The sequence below is a fragment of the Salvia splendens genome, chromosome 14, assembly GCF_004379255.2.
Source record: "Salvia splendens isolate huo1 chromosome 14, SspV2, whole genome shotgun sequence".
Taxonomy (NCBI): Eukaryota; Viridiplantae; Streptophyta; class Magnoliopsida; order Lamiales; family Lamiaceae; genus Salvia; species Salvia splendens.
The window spans coordinates 5,886,659-5,903,872 of NC_056045.1; the positions used below are offsets into that span (position 1 = coordinate 5,886,659).

The 17,214-nt window shown below is 40.5% G+C and overlaps 2 pseudogenes; both read right to left on the reverse strand.

Moving 5' to 3' along the window:
- Positions 1–1,082: 1,082 nt before the first annotated feature.
- LOC121763963 lies at positions 1,083–15,794 on the reverse strand (annotated as a pseudogene).
- LOC121763962 lies at positions 14,186–16,746 on the reverse strand (annotated as a pseudogene).
- Positions 16,747–17,214: the final 468 nt, after the last annotated feature.

Consider the following 17,214-nt stretch of genomic DNA (forward strand, 5'->3'; position numbering starts at 1 on the left):
GAAGACCTAATCAAACACATTTGGGCTAAATTCAGCCACGAGTAGTGAGTTTTTTTAATTTTATGAATTTAATTATGTAATTTTTAATTTTTAGGATTTTAATTATGTAATTTTTTATTTTTTTAGTAATTTGTAATGGTATCGGATATTTTTAATGCATTTTAATATTATGGAAATGTTTTTAGTAATTGAAGTATTTAAATTAAATAATGGAATGGTGAGACCCTTAAGCATGTCCTTGCGGAAGAGTATGGATGTGAGTATTGTGCTCTTGGGGAAGAGAATGAGTAAAAAAGTAATAAAAGTGGGTCCGGGCCCACATCCATGCTCTTTGGCAAGAGCATGGATGTGGATGCTCTAAGAAGGACAATTTAGTACTCCAATAATGAACCAAGAGTGTGATGCTTGCTTGAGACCATAAAATACTTTATCCATCATGCTCAGATGAGGTTGTCTCATATATATGATTGTGTTATTCACAACAGAATGTGTGATTGACTAATACAGAGATATGACCGTTAGTATGCCTTGAATCTATTTCTTAATTAGGTTAGGATTATGTTTCCTAATTAGGATATGATCTCATGTGTGCCTATTTATATAGGTGTAGGACACACAATTCTGTGATCTGAGATCCGATCTGAAATCTATAGCCATAATCTAAAAACACTCTGAATAGTATCTGTTCTCCGTTTCCTGCCCGTGGATGTAGCCAATTTGGTGAACCACATAAATCCGTGTTTCTTTACATTTCTATTTGCCTCGATTACACAATTGCTCTATTCTGTCACAACCATGACAGTATACACAAGATCAATTAAATAGTGGTAGGCTTAACTACGGACCCATTCACTGAAATAAAAGTCAGCCTCTTAAGATAAGCCATGCGCAACTAACCAAGCGCTGTGCAGCAGAATTCTAATAGCCATGATGGTGGTGAGTAGAAAAGCTGCTTTTCCGGGGTTACTTGGAAACCCCACTATTCCATTTCCGTGTTAATATTTGGGAGAAGAGGCATTAAATCGTTAAGCAGATCGGGCCGATTTTGCATAGACCCATGTATGTTGTTTAGCACAGCTATGTTATAAATTTTCAAGTTGTCCCAAAAGCTCTAGGAGCTAGATCCACCTAAAAACCAGTTAGATTCAATTTATTACATCCCAAATTAGACCGTAATACACTTCAAAGCAACCGTATTATATGCCGTCATCATCGTACCCTAACCTTAAAGTAGCCAACTACAGTCTTGGACAGCAGGGATATAACATAAGCAGGATTGGGGATGCAAATATGGAGCTTCCTGCAACAATACAGTTTGCTCCAGCAGAAGCAGCTGCATCGATTGTCGAAGGCCCTAAACCACCATCAACCTATGGACAAGCAAATTTTCATCGTTGATCAAGTGGTTAGATGCAGATGACTCAATCGCACTGGATACAGTCCTATAATCATAGTCAAATTCAAATGTTTTTTTGTCTTTTATACTATTAGCGAGCATAACTCATGTGACTAATGATTTTTATTTGAGAGTATAAATACTAATCGGTTACTTATTTATTTCTACAACTTTTGTTCTAAGGTAAATGCTGACGATCCTAGCACTCATTGGCTGTTAAAACTATAGTAAAAAATATTACTGAAACAATATAATACTACTATTATTATGAAGAATATTAACACAAATGGTAAGAAACCTAAAATTTGTTTAGTAATAGACAATCACCTCTATGTCAAGTGATGGATACTTCATCCGCAACAAACACCTGAAATTTGGTAGATTATTGTGTATGTGAAAAAGAAGAAATGGTCAACGAAAAATAAAATGTTGGAGTGGAGAATAATGGTTCGCTACCTTATCCAACATTTCTGGCATAAACTTCTGCCCACCAAATCTAGGTTCAACGGTCATAACGAGAACCATCTCCACAGGATTTTCGCTCTCGAGCTGCTCACATGGAAAACCAAATTAGAGACAAAAATCTCACTCATTAACTCATTTTAAGAAACTATATTGAGAATAACATACAAGTGGGAACACCTCTTAAACTGGGTTCCTGGCATCAAGGAAACGCCAGGTTTCATACCCTTCGATTTGATCTTGTGCACGAGTTCTTGCCAGTTACCTGCCAAAACGGAACAATTTTTTTATCCATTACTATCAACCTCAGGCAGAATCCGCTCATAATGTAGAGGTTCCCAGTTACAAGTAAATTTGTTACCATCTAATTGTGTAAGGCTCTATTCTTCTAGACAATGAACAACCAGAGCATGCGAAACGGAGAAAATTCAGAGAGCGAAAAATCCACCTTTAGAGACTTCTATAGGAAACGTAAAACCAAAAGCACCTGCTTTTGCCAACGGCTCAACATAATCCATAGGATTTGTTACCATCAAGTGGCAATCTAAATATGCCCTGCAAAGTAGGAATTTCCAAAATGATTGTCAAAAAAAGCGCGTCAGAATGCGAAGAAGACATATTTTGAGATAGTATTTGAGGAAGGGAAGAAGTCTTTACGGTGTGTGCTTTCTCAGGCTCTCTATCACTGGAGCCCCAAATGTGAGGTTTGGAGCAAAATGACTGAAAGATGACCCGATGTCAATGCAAATAACCCAATAGTCAAATTTCATTGAGATAAAGACTTAGTATAATCTTGAATTTCAAGTTTGGTGTATGGTCATCGTCAGCAGAATGTGAGATAGTCAGATTGATGATTCGCCAATTGAGTAACAAGTAAAAACCTACCCATCCTGCAACAAACCATATATCAGTTATCACGTGCCAAATTCACGACATACGTTGATATCTACAACTAAGTCAGCAGCAGAAATTATAATAGATCACATGCACCTCAGAAACAAGCACGAGATTCACAAAAATATGTGAAACAACAATCACAATGTCAATAGTATGATAGTTATCTCGCTTTTGTATGCAATAAATTAGAAATGAGTACTGATTTATGTTACTTATTCATGTGTAAATCAGGTCGGACATTTTCATGTGTAAATGCCACGATATTCACAACAATCATCAGTCGATCATTTCAAAATTTTGATCAATATGTTCGACTAGTTAGAGAATTATCAAAACGGTACAATGCTCTTCCAAGTGTAACTATTTGATGAGGTGGTCGTTACATCAAGTTAACAAACCAGAATAAACTCGAGCTCATTACACAAATCTGAAGATATGTAACTACTGAAATTCATTCAATTGAATAATAACTCGAACTGTTCGAACTCAATTTCAGTTCAATAAGACCATCCACAACGCTGTTCTTATACCGTTCCTTAACAGTTCCTTAAACTACTATTTGCGGGCCCCACTGTACTTTTTTACTCCATTCCTTAACTAAGGAACGGAACCTGCAACCCTCCGTTTCTTATCCGTTCCTTAACCGTTCCTTAAATTACTATTCATTCAATTTCATTTTTTATTTTTATTTCCAACCCAATTCAATTAAAACAAACACATTTCATTACATAAAAAAACTTACAACATAAAATTCGTAAAAAACATAATTTAATAATTCCCTAAATAATAAAAGTACACAATTTAATAATTTCATCCCCCAAAGTTTGCCCAAATGTGTTCAATTAGATCCTCTTGAAGTTGGGTGTGGGCGCTAGAGTCGCGTGTCCCTGCACGAATAGATAACCGTTCTTGTATAGACGGATGCGCTCCACTTCGAGGAGGACGTCACGACCGCCCTTTAGGGTTAATAAATACGGGCGATCGTGATTAAAAGAATTTAATAAATAGACGCAAAGAATTAGGGTTTCAACACAAGTTGGACCAACAATAAATATCCCAATAAATAACCATGAGTTTGATATTACCCAACAAGAAATTCAAAGTATCCATTATCCTAACAATTAAAGTTGTCGGCCCAAATAAAACATAATTAAACGAAACGTCACAGCGGAAACGACCAAGAGAAAGAGTGATGTCATGTGTGAATACACAACGACACTCAAGGTTCAAAGACAACAATAATATCTTAAATTCACTTGCTCAACACCACCACATCCTCGTCGCCGCTCAACCTGCACATAGGGAAAACACATGCAGGGCTGAGTATTAAAAAAATACTCAGTGGCTCATGCCGAAAACATTTTCAACAAACAGTAATTTATCATGCCATTCACAAGTAACCATCGGGGTTTAGCTTTAGAAATGCCCGAGGCACTCAAAATCATTTACATTTTAAACATCGACTGATCAGTCATTTTCCCGTAGACGTTAGCCATATCTGCTCATACATGACTTGGAATGTGGCCACATACCAAGCCACTAGACCGGCCAGCCCGTACGCTAGCACACAGTCTACCATAGGTGTACCCTAATCCAAGTATGGTTTGCGGCCCTACGAGGACCCGAATTCAATTTAAACAATATTGGCCAGAGCCACATCAGATAGGCACGTTAAAGCAAAACACGGCATGATAAACACATTTTCATTCTCATAAATAAAACATTTAGGACTTTTGTCCTTATTTAAAAAGGAAGCCCACCTCGATTTCTTAATCCGAAACTATTTTCTTTCCTTTGCGTTCACGATTCCCTTGCGAGATATCACCTTTAGAATTAAAATAACACATAAATCAACATACTTTCAAATTAAATAAGTAAAAATGCATGCATCCTAAGCGAAGTTATTTATCTCGGTTTTCGATTATTCGGCGGTCGCTTACACCCCGAATTCCTCCGTTAGCTCCTCGTATTTTTCTCAACGATATCGAAATATAATTCCCAAAATTAAAAAAAATAATTAAATTATCGCAAGCATTTTCCCCTCGAACTATATTTATTTCGGACTTAGGATATAATTATTCACTCGTTGAAATATTCCGGAATTAATTAAATAATTCATCACTATTAATTATCAGCCCAAAGTTTTATTTAAAAGTCCCAAAACTTAATTATTTCCCCCACTTTATGTCTCCAATTAAAATTTTCAAGCCCAAACAATTAAATGAGAGCCCAAACATCCAATTTATATTGTTGAGGCCCAATTTCTTTCCTTAAAAAGACACAAGCCCAAACTTAAATTAAATCCCACAAATTAAAAGGCCCAAATTCTAATAAAGAACAAAAGCCCAATGTTTTGAAAAACTACTCCCACTCCACGTCTGTCACACACTCTCTCTCCCTCTTCTTCTCTTTTCTTCTCTCTCGCCCAAATTGCAGACAAATTCCCCATCGTCGTCGCCTCTCCGATTCACCATTCGCCGGCCGCCGCTGCTGTCGGAATCGCGTCGCCGCTGCTATCGGAATCGCGTCGCCGCTGCTGTCAGAATCGCGTCGCCGCTGCTCTGTCGTCTCCGCTGCTGCGCAGTCACCCGCCGCTGCTGTCGTCGTTCGATCCAGCCAGCCGGGGAGTGCCGCCGCCGGTGGTCGTGCAGCCGTCGCTGGGAGGAGCTGCTGCTGCCGACCGCGCCGCTACTCCATCACCGTGAGCCGTCTCCAGCCGCTGCACCCGACGCCGCCGTCGCTGCCGGGAGGTGCTGCCTCCAATCAGCCCCCGATTCCGCCCCGATTTCCTCCCCAAAGGTAAGTTCTTTATTTGATTTCGTGAAGTAAAATTTGTTTCTTTAGTTTAGTTTGCTTCGATTCACTCGATTAGGAGATATATCACAGATTGTGGCAACAGTAGGGTGTAAAATATATGAATGCAGAATATGAAATTGGAAATTTGGATGGGAGAGGTGTATACCTTCAATTTGCAGACGGATTTTGAAAGAGTAGATGATAAATCTTTTCCCAATTTTAGTTCTGGTTTACTGTAGAGAAGAGTGAATGAGTTGATTTCAGAGCATGTATGAATAGAGAGAAAAATTATGCAGAGTTTACCTTGAATTGGAGTTGTGAAGAAGAAGGCTTGGTTTTCTTGCTGTAGAGGACGTGTAGAATAGACAGAATGAATTGGTTGGGTGATTAAATTAGAGGGATGAGTGGTTTGGATGTGGGAGAGATTTAAGGGAGTGGGGAGAGAGGGGAGAACGGTTTTGACGTGTGTGAGGGGAGGAAGAATTCGAAATTCCCTTTTTTTTCTTCTTTGAATTAATTTGAATTTATTTGGTATTTATTTGCAGTTCACGGAGGAGGAAAATCTACATCACAGAGGAGGAAAAATCTGCGTAGAATATTTAATTACAATCTGAATTAAAGATATTTTATTTTAATTAGTTTAGTTTAATTCACAGCCCATTGTATTTTATATTAAATTGTGCAGTCCGCAATTTATTTATCACGGACTGGATTTTTATAATATTTATTTAATTTATTGGATCCAACACGGATTGAGTCCAATAGATATTATTCACGGACAGGAATTAATTAAATTCGCGCAGTCATTTATTTCACAAATCTCTAGTCCAGCAACAATTAATTCACCAACAATTAATCTACGGACTTCGCAAAATAAAAGCATTAATACAAGTACTTTAGGGTTCGAAAAGTGGGGCGTTACATCCTACCACCCTTAACAGAAATTTCGTCCCGAAATTTGTTACCCTCAAGCAAAGAGTTCCGGGTACAATTCCCTCATTTTATCTTCATTCTCCCACGTGGCTTCTTCATGACCATGATTTTCCCAAAGTACTTTCACACAAGCAACAGGTTTATTTCTCACATTCTGGATCTTTCGGTCCAGAATAGATTGGGGTCTCTCCTCGTAGCTCAAGTCTGGGTTCAACGCGACTTCTTCGAAATGGATCACGTGTTTTGGGTCGAACACGTATTTCCGTAACTGCGACACATGGAAAACATTATGCACATTTCCAAGGCTTGGTGGCAGCGCCAATCGGTATGCAACGAGACCCACTCCTTCAAGAATTTCGTAAGGTCCAATAAATCGCGGCTTCAATTTGCCCTTGACGCCAAATCGTGTTATCCCTTTTGACGGAGATACCTTCAAGAAAACTTTATCGCCAGCTTGGAATTGTAAGTCGGTTCGTCGGACATCCGCGTATGATTTCTGTCTGTCTTGAGCTTCTTTTATCCTCTCACGAATTTGTCGAACGATTCCCACCATCTCTTCGACTGCATCAGGTCCGAGTATTCTTCTCTCGCCAACTTCATCCCAGTAGAGCGGCGATCTACACTTTCTTCCGTATAATGCCTCGTACGGTGCCATGTTTATCGTTGCCTGAAAACTGTTGTTGTAGGCGAACTCGATCAGTGGTAGTGCTGCCTCCCAACTTCCTCCTCGGTCGAGTACCATGGCTCTCAACATATCCTCGAGAGTTTGGATTGTTCTTTCAGACTGTCCATCGGTTTGCGGGTGAAATGCTGTACTGAAATTTAATTTGGTTCCAAGCTCCTTCTGTAGACTTACCCAAAATCTTGAGGTGAATTTCGGGTCACGGTCGGACGTGAAAGTCACTGGGACTCCATGCAATCGAACTATCTCCCTTATGTAGATTTGAGCCAGTTTGTTGGACCCATAGCTTATGAGAATCGGTATGAAATGCGCACTTTTGGTAAGTCGATCTATAATTACCCAGATGGCAGTGTTCCCTCTCAGAGTCCTTGGCAAACCTGTCACGAAATCCATGGCTATGTGCTCCCATTTCCACTCAGGAATTTCCAGTGGTTGTAACTTCCCATACGGTCGTTGATGTAGAATCTTCACTTGCTGGCAGACTAAACATCTCTCGACGAATGACGCTATATCCCTCTTCATACCATTCCACCAAAGGATTTCTTCAGATCTTGATACATTTTCGTACTTCCTGGGTGAGCGGTGTAAGGAGTCTCATGGGCTTCACTCATAACCTCGTTTTTGAGCCCCTCGTTATCCGGCATGCATAATCTTCCTTCGAAAGTAAGGGCATTGTCACCTTCTTTACTAAAATTCCCAGATTCGCCAGTTCGCACTTCTATACGAATTTCCTCCAATTTCGCATCCATCCGTTGTGCTTCAATAATCCTCGACCTTAGATCAGGTTCAACAGATAGAGTGGCGATTCGTGCATCCACTGTTTCAGGTGCTCTCACCACTTCCAAACGCATCTTGTTGAACTCGCGAATCAGGCTTTCCTCTTTGGTGAGAAAAGTGGCCAGTTGGGAATGGTCCTTCCGGCTCAATGCATCTGCCACTACATTTGTTTTGCCGGGGTGATAATTGATGCCACAATCGTAGTCCTTTACCAACTCGAGCCATCTTCGTTGCCGCATGTTCAGATCTTTCTGCTCGAAGAAATACTTCAGACTTTTGTGATCCGTGAAGATCTCACATCGGACTCCGTAGAGATGATGTCTCCAAATCTTTAAGGCGTGCACTACCGCTGCTAGCTCCAAGTCGTGGGTTGGATAGTTCAACTCGTGTGGCCTCAATTGTCGTGAAGCGTAAGCAATCACTTTGTTGTTTTGCATCAATACACATCCAAGTCCCACCTTTGAAGCGTCAGTGTATACCACGTAGTTCACTCCAGGCTCTGGCACAGCTAGAATCGGTGCACTGGTTAGCTTTTCCTTCAATAGCTGGAAACTTGCCTCACACTCTGGGGTCCATTTGACTTTTACCCCCTTCTTGAGTTGTTGGGTCATGGGTCTCGCTATCTTGGAGAATCCCTCTATAAACCTTCGGTAGTATCCTGCCAAACCTAGGAAACTTCGAATCTCGTTTGGTGTTGAGGGTGCTTTCCATTGTTGTACCGCCTCCACCTTGGCAGGGTCCACTCGGATTCCCTCTGCTGACACAACGTGACCAAGGAAGTTCACTTCCTTAAGCCAAAACTCGCACTTGCTGAATTTGGCATACAGTTTCTCACTCCTCAATGTCTCCAATGTGATTCGCAGGTGTTCCTCATGTTCCTTCTCATCCTTCGAGTAGACAAGTACATCATCTATGAACACCAAAACGAATTTATCCAAATATGGATGGAACACTCGATTCATCAAATCCATGAATACCGCAGGTGCATTTGTCAATCCAAACGGCATTACCACAAACTCATAGTGACCATATCTCGTGCGAAAAGCAGTCTTTGGTATGTCTTCTCATCGGACTCTCAACTGATGGTGTCCGGACCTTAAGTCCATCTTTGAGAACACACCAGCTCCTCGAAGTTGATCGAATAAGTCATCTATTCTCGGCAGTGGATATTTGTTCTTGAGAGTCATCTTGTTCAACTCTCTATAATCGATACACATTCTCATCGATCCATCCTTCTTCTTCACAAAAAGCACAGGCACGCCCCACGGTGAAACACTGGGTCGAATGAAACCCAAGTCCATAAGCTCCTGTAGTTGTATCTTGAGTTCTTCCAACTCTTTAGGCGCCATTCGGTATGGGGCCTTGGACACCGGTGCCGACCCTGGCTCTTGGTCGATTGTAAACTCCAATTGTCGATCTGGCGGTGGACCAGACAACGCTTCAGGAAAGACGTCTGGAAATTCTTGTACCACAGCAACATCATCCACTTTCCTTTCTTTCTTCTCATCTCCTTGTAGATAGACTAGATAGGCAGGACGCCCTTTTCTCAACATCGTTGTGGCTTGGAGTGCGGAGATGATGGACGTTTTTCTGTTCATCGGGATTCCATGATACACGATTGGTTCCTTTCCAGGGGCTCGTAATGATATTTGTCTCTCCTTACATCGAATCGTAGCATAATTCGCCGTCAACCAATCCATTCCAAGATTACATCGACATCCTTCATGGCCATAACTTGTAAGTTGTGCGCTACTAGCCTAAGTTCTCCCATAACAATTTCTACGTTCGAGCATATTTGAGAAATCTCTATTACCCCTCCCACTGGTGAGGTCACCATCATCTTATGTTCAGATTTAGTAACTGGCAAACTTAATGTGTCCACACATAGTTCTGATATGAAAGAATGTGATGCGCCCGTATCAAACAACACAACAATAGGTGTATCGAGAAGTTCGCCCATTCTCGTAACTCCCTTGTTCAGTTTTGGGTTGTCTAAAACTCAACGCATATGATCTAGCCTGGGAGGGAAGTCTTGGACGGTGAGGTTGTTGTTGTCGCGGAGGTTGATCATGATTCGTCCTTGGTGGTGCTGGTGGTGCCCACGACTGCGGACGGAACCCTTGGTTGTTCTGTCTTGAACCCATCCCCGCGTTCTTGCTCGGACACTCTCTAGAGAAGTGGCCATTTCCACCACAGTTGAAGCACTTGGTGGTGTTCTGTATTCTGCATTCTCCGAAATGGTACTTGGAGCACACATTACATTGTGGTGGTCTGGGTCGGAAGTCACCTCTCTGGCTAGAGAAATTCTGTCTGCCTCCATACTGTGGTCGGTTTTGGGTGGGCTGGTACCTCTTGTTTTCATAGTGGGTCCTATTCCCATCACACTTCCTCTTCTCCCGGGAATGATGTGGTGGGGGTAAGGCCAGTGTAGCGTTCTCCGTCACTCTCTCCTTGGGCATAGCTGCCTCAACATCTAACGCAATGCCCAACGCTTCTGCATATGTAAGTCTCCCACGACTAGCTAACGCCATCTTTATCTCATGTCTTAGACCCTCACGGAACTTCTCGGCCAGTTTCTCATCAGTATCAACTTGTTCAGGTGCATACTGGGTCATATCGCAGAGTGTGCGATCATATTCTGTCACTGACATGCGCCCTTGGGTTAAGTTATAGAACTCAGCCGCTTTCGCCTTTCGGTAGCTCTTTGGCACGTACTTGTTATATATTGCCTCCTTGAAATTCTCCCAAGTTATTCTACCCACTTGATCTCGTGGTGTGGTCTTCATCTTGGTATCCCACCAGAAGTCAGCTGACCCAGTTAATTGGTAGGTCACACAAGCCATTCGTTCTGCATCGTTGCACATCAGAATCGTGAAAATACGCTCCAAAGCGCGTATCCAACTTTCAGCCTTTTCCGGCTCCCCCATTCCATCGAAGACAGGTGGTTTTTGTTTCAGGAACAACTTCACGATTTCTCGGTCTACCGTCGTCTGAGGTGTAGGCGCCCGGTTCCCATTCCTTACTTTACGTCTTGGCGGTATTCTGATTCATTACCAATCAAACGGGTTATTATCGCACTTATTCAAATCTATCAATAGTTATGTTGTATAGTTGGAAAGGTCATATAATATTTCACAAGTATGGATCAAGGGACAATTGCACAACAAGACAAAAGATAATTGTGTCATGGATAGAATAGGACCATTGTATCATGGTGTAGCAAAAGATATTCGCTCAACAGGATTGCAAAAGACATTTGCACAATAGAATAAAGAGAAACAATTGTACCATGGATTAGCAAAAGATGTTCGCACAATGGAACAACAAAAGACGTTTGGACAACAAAATAACCAAGGACGGTTACACAATAAGATATCAAGGACAATTGCACAATAGAATATCAAAAGATAATGGCCCAACAAGGTAGCAAAAGTAGAAGTTTCCATAATAAAACGTTGCCTCCAAGAGGTCTTAGTATCAATCATAACCAAAGAAGGGGAAGCCAAAATGTGGAAATAAAATGAGTAATAGTCTAGCAAAACAATATGGTATCAAAACAAGAGAGAAACGAAACAATCTATCCCATGACTATTGTTCCTAAATTTCTCCTTCCTCCCCCTCCTCCTCCTCCTCCTCGGTCTCACCATCAGTCTCCATATTCGGGTTCCCTTCTTCCTTGAAGGGTTCCTCCTCTTCATCCTCGTCTTCTTCTTCAGCGCGTACTAGTGAAGGAACTGTCGTGATTATCTTCTCGACTTCCCTTTTCTATTCTTAAAGGGGCTGAAGTGTGCATCCCTAGCCTTGTTCTTCTGGGCACGCGTGAGACGTGTGGCTCACTATCGTATCGATACTTCCTTATGAGAGCTTGATCTGGCGGAAAGATCTGCGGAGGTGGGGAACGTGGCGGTCCATCGGTTGCCCTCACTAAGGCCGGAAGTAGTATTTCTAGAAGGCCGGGCAAGTCCCCTCGCGGTGTGTACTCGGGCGGACTATACCATATGAACGATTCTGCCGCCTGAGCCACCCACTGGCTCCAAGATGGCGGTAGGGTGTGAATAAGCTTTGCAATTCCAGCATGGTGGGTGGCTCCCCCGAACGCATAGGCATCCATCCACAGATCCCAAAATTTGGCGACGTAACTCATGAGATCGACCTCTCCATCCCATTCATATTCTCGGTACTTCTCAACGGGGAGGTTCCTATTTTTGGCGTAACGATTACGCATTTGAGCACAGTACGATCCGGCCATCTACATAGAAAGAAACCTCAACATCAGCTCAAAGATAGGAAAGAATAAGGAAGGTATATGGCTCAAAATGATGCTGAGAGTAATAAGTAGATGCATATGGATGTGTATATAAGATAGGGTATGATGGTTGTATCACTCCAAGAATAAACTTTTGCTCTCAAGTAAAAGGTTCGCTCATTTTGTTTGATTTTGTATCCCATCGTATCACAGTACGTCGACTTCTGTTTCCCATAGGCTACTTGCCTCGTATTTAGTACTTCCACGTTTATTTTCGTCGTGAGATTATTTATTACGTACTCAATAGGTACATATGGTTACACGCAAGAAGTTCATCGTCATAGGCATTGTATTTCTTTTCTTTTTTTTATCTTTGTACCCATCAAAATCGACATGTGTCATACCCGACGTTCCACAACTCCCAAGACCATGTAAATTCCACCATATATGGGATAAAAAAAATTACCCAAACGATCACGGAAGTTCAACAACTTTCGCATACTTTTCACAAAGATACAATTTCTCATGCTTGACAATAGTCATCATATTATGTTTCACAATCAAATAAGAGCAATCTTATATATCATTCCACATTTCAAAAAAAAAGTAAGTATAATTTCAAAACCATCGGATTGATTTTTTTTGTAACTTTCGACATTCAATAATCCCATAGTCACCAAAATACTTTTACCTCTTTCTTCGCGGTTGGGCGTGACGAGTTGTGGTGTTGAGCCTTCGATGTTTATACCTTAGTCAATTAATACAAGAACATATTTTGACTCAAAAGGACTCTTGGGTCCAGAGCGGAAAGAAACTGAGGCTTTGATACCAAACTGTCACGACCGCCCTTTAGGGTTAATAAATACGGGGGATCGTGATTAAAAGAATTTAATAAATAGACGAAAAGAATTAGGGTTTCAACACAAGTTGGACCAACAATAAATATCCCAATAAATAACCATGCGTTTGATATTACCCAACAAGAAATTCAAAGTATCCATTATCCTAACAATTAAAGTTGTCGGTCCAAATAAAACATAATTAAACGAAACGTCACAGCGGAAACGACCAAGAGAAAGAGTGACGTCATGTGTGAAGACACAACGACACTCAAGGTTCAAAGATAACAATAATATCTTAAATTCACTTGCTCAACACCACCACATCCTCGTCGCCGCTCAACACCACGACATTCTGTTGTGCTCTTGGGGAAGAGCAGGAGTAAAAAAGTAATAAAAGTGGGTCCGGGCCCACATCCATGCTCTTTGGCAAGAGCATGGATGTGGATGCTCTAAGAAGGACAATATAGTACTCCAATAATGAACCAAGAGTGTGATGATTGCTTGAGACCATAAAATACTTTATCCATCATGCTCAGATGAGGTTGTCTCATATATATGATTGTGTTATTCACAACAGAATGTGTGATTGACTAATACAGAGATATGACCGTTAGTATGCCTTGAATCTATTTCCTAATTAGGTTAGGATTATGTTTCCTAATTAGGATATGATCTCATGTGTGCCTATTTATATAGGTGTAGGACACACAATTCTGTGATCTGAGATCCGATCTGAAATCTATAGCCATATTCTAAAAACACTCTGAATAGTATCTGTTCTCTGTTTCCTGCCCGTGGATGTAGCCAATTTGGTGAACCACGTAAATCCGTGTTTCTTTACATTTCTATTTGCCTCGATTACACAATTGCTCTATTCTGTCACAACTATGACAGTATACACAAGATCAATTATATAGTGGTAGGCTTAACTACGGACCCATTCACTGAAATAAAAGTCAGCCTCTTAAGATAAGCCATGCGCAACTAACCAAGCGCTGTGCAGCAGAATTCTAATAGCCATGATGGTGGTGAGTAGAAAAGCTGCTTTTCCGGGGTTACTTGGAAACCCCACTATTCCATTTCCGTGTTAATATTTGGGAGAAGAGGCATTAAATCGTTAAGCAGATCGGGCCGATTTTGCATAGACCCATGTATGTTGTTTAGCACAGCTATGTTATAAATTTTCAAGTTGTCCCAAAAGCTCTAGGAGCTAGATCCACCTAAAAACCAGTTAGATTCAATTTATTACATCCCAAATTAGACCGTAATACACTTCAAAGCAACCGTATTATATGCCGTCATCATCGTACCCTAACCTTAAAGTAGCCAACTACAGTCTTGGACAGCAGGGATATAACATAAGCAGGATTGGGGATGCAAATATGGAGCTTCCTGCAACAATACAGTTTGCTCCAGCAGAAGCAGCTGCATCGATTGTCGAAGGCCCTAAACCACCATCAACCTATGGACAAGCAAATTTTCATCGTTGATCAAGTGGTTAGATGCAGATGACTCAATCGCACTGGATACAGTCCTATAATCATAGTCAAATTCAAATGTTTTTTTGTCTTTTATACTATTAGCGAGCATAACTCATGTGACTAATGATTTTTATTTGAGAGTATAAATACTAATCGGTTACTTATTTATTTCTACAACTTTTGTTCTAAGGTAAATGCTGACGATCCTAGCACTCATTGGCTGTTAAAACTATAGTAAAAAATATTACTGAAACAATATAATACTACTATTATTATGAAGAATATTAACACAAATGGTAAGAAACCTAAAATTTGTTTATTAATAGACAATCACCTCTATGTCAAGTGATGGATACTTCATCAGCAACAAACACCTGAAATTTGGTAGATTATTGTGTATGTGAAAAAGAAGAAATGGTCAACGAAAAATAAAATGTTGGAGTGGAGAATAATGGTTCGCTACCTTATCCAACATTTCTGGCATAAACTTCTGCCCACCAAATCTAGGTTCAACGGTCATAACGAGAACCATCTCCACAGGATTTTCGCTCTCGAGCTGCTCACATGGAAAACCAAATTAGAGACAAAAATCTCACTCATTAACTCATTTTAAGAAACTATATTGAGAATAACATACAAGTGGGAACACCTCTTAAACTGGGTTCCTGGCATCAAGGAAACGCCAGGTTTCATACCCTTCGATTTGATCTTGTGCACGAGTTCTTGCCAGTTACCTGCCAAAACGGAACAATTTTTTTATCCATTACTATCAACCTCAGGCAGAATCAGCTCATAATGTAGAGGTTCCCAGTTACAAGTAAATTTGTTACCATCTAATTGTGTAAGGCTCTATTCTTCTAGACAATGAACAACCAGAGCATGCGAAACGGAGAAAATTCAGAGAGCGAAAAATCCACCTTTAGAGACTTCTATAGGAAACGTAAAACCAAAAGCACCTGCTTTTGCCAACGGCTCAACATAATCCATAGGATTTGTTACCATCAAGTGGCAATCTAAATATGCCCTGCAAAGTAGGAATTTCCAAAATGATTGTCAAAAAAAGCGCGTCAGAATGCGAAGAAGACATATTTTGAGATAGTATTTGAGGAAGGGAAGAAGTCTTTACGGTGTGTGCTTTCTCAGGCTCTCTATCACTGGAGCCCCAAATGTGAGGTTTGGAGCAAAATGACTGAAAGATGACCCGATGTCAATGCAAATAACCCAATAGTCAAATTTCATTGAGATAAAGACTTAGTATAATCTTGAATTTTTTGCAAGTTTGGTATATGGTCATCTTCATCAGAATGTGAGATAGTCAGATTATTGATTCGCCAACCGAGTAACAAGTAAAAACCTACCCGTCCTGCAACAAACTGTATATCAGTTAGCACATGCCAAATTCACGACATACGTTGATCTATACAACTAAGTCAACAGCAGAAATTATAATAGATCACATGCACCTCAGAAACAAGCACGAGATTCACAAAAATATGTGAAACAACAATCACAATATCAATAGTATGATAGTTATCTCGCTTTTATATGCAATAAATTAGCAATGAGTACTGATTTATGTTACTTATTCATGTGTAAATCAGGTTGGACATTTTCATGTGTAAATGCCACGATATTCACAACAATCATCAGTCGATCATTTCAAAATTTTGATCAATATGTTCGACTAGTTAGAGAATTATCAAAACAGTACAATGCTCTTCCAAGTGTAACTATTTGATGAGGTGGTCGTTACATCAAGTTAACAAACCAGAATAAACTCGAGCTCATTACACAAATCTGAAGAGATGTAACTACTGAAATTCATTCAATTGAATAATAACTCGAACTGTTCGAACTCAATTTCAGTTCAATAATATCGCGCCTAATAGTTAGTTCAGCACAATTTCTCAAATAATTCAGTTCAATAGCCAAAAAAACAACCGACCAATACACACGAAATAGAGAAAAAGGAAGTACTTACCATAATATCCATATGCAGCCAATCCACGCCGCATTCAATCATCCATCCCACCTCCCACGCCAGATTTGCTAAGTCCGATGATAGCATAGACGGTGCAATAATCGCCTTCAGCATTTTGAAATCGAATGAGCTTCTTCAGCAAGCTAAAATTAATTAATCTTTGAGAAATTACAGACGAAAAAATATATGGATTAGAGCGCGGAGAAGAGATCTTACGCGAAGAATCTGGGATCGGATTTGAAGTGAGTTGATGAATTCGACTTCTAGGCACTAGGCAGTTTTGCGGTCGTCTTTAGAGATTATTGGCTGGGCCGGGCCCGATTAAAGTTGGCAGCTATACGGGCTCGGGCTTTTGGGGCTGATGTCTCAAGAGGAAAATTTGCCGCCGCTATTTGAATTTCGACATTTCGACTTAAATATAACTTTGTGCATTGTTACTTTCATTATTAGAAATAAGACTAAACTGCATGAAACGTCCCTAACTTTTAAGGATATTACACCGATGATCACTAACAAAAAAAATAGCACCACAAGGGTCTAACAAAACATACAATCACAAACCATGTATTTTTAGTCATTTTTCGGACAAAAATGCTCAAATGGCTTGAAGGGCAATTGTGTCTCATGACCCCCCTCTCCAAACCTGCACTACCTGCACACCTACTCTTTCACTGTAAGGGATTTGTCAAATCATGCAGGATTTTGTTTCCACTTTCCTATG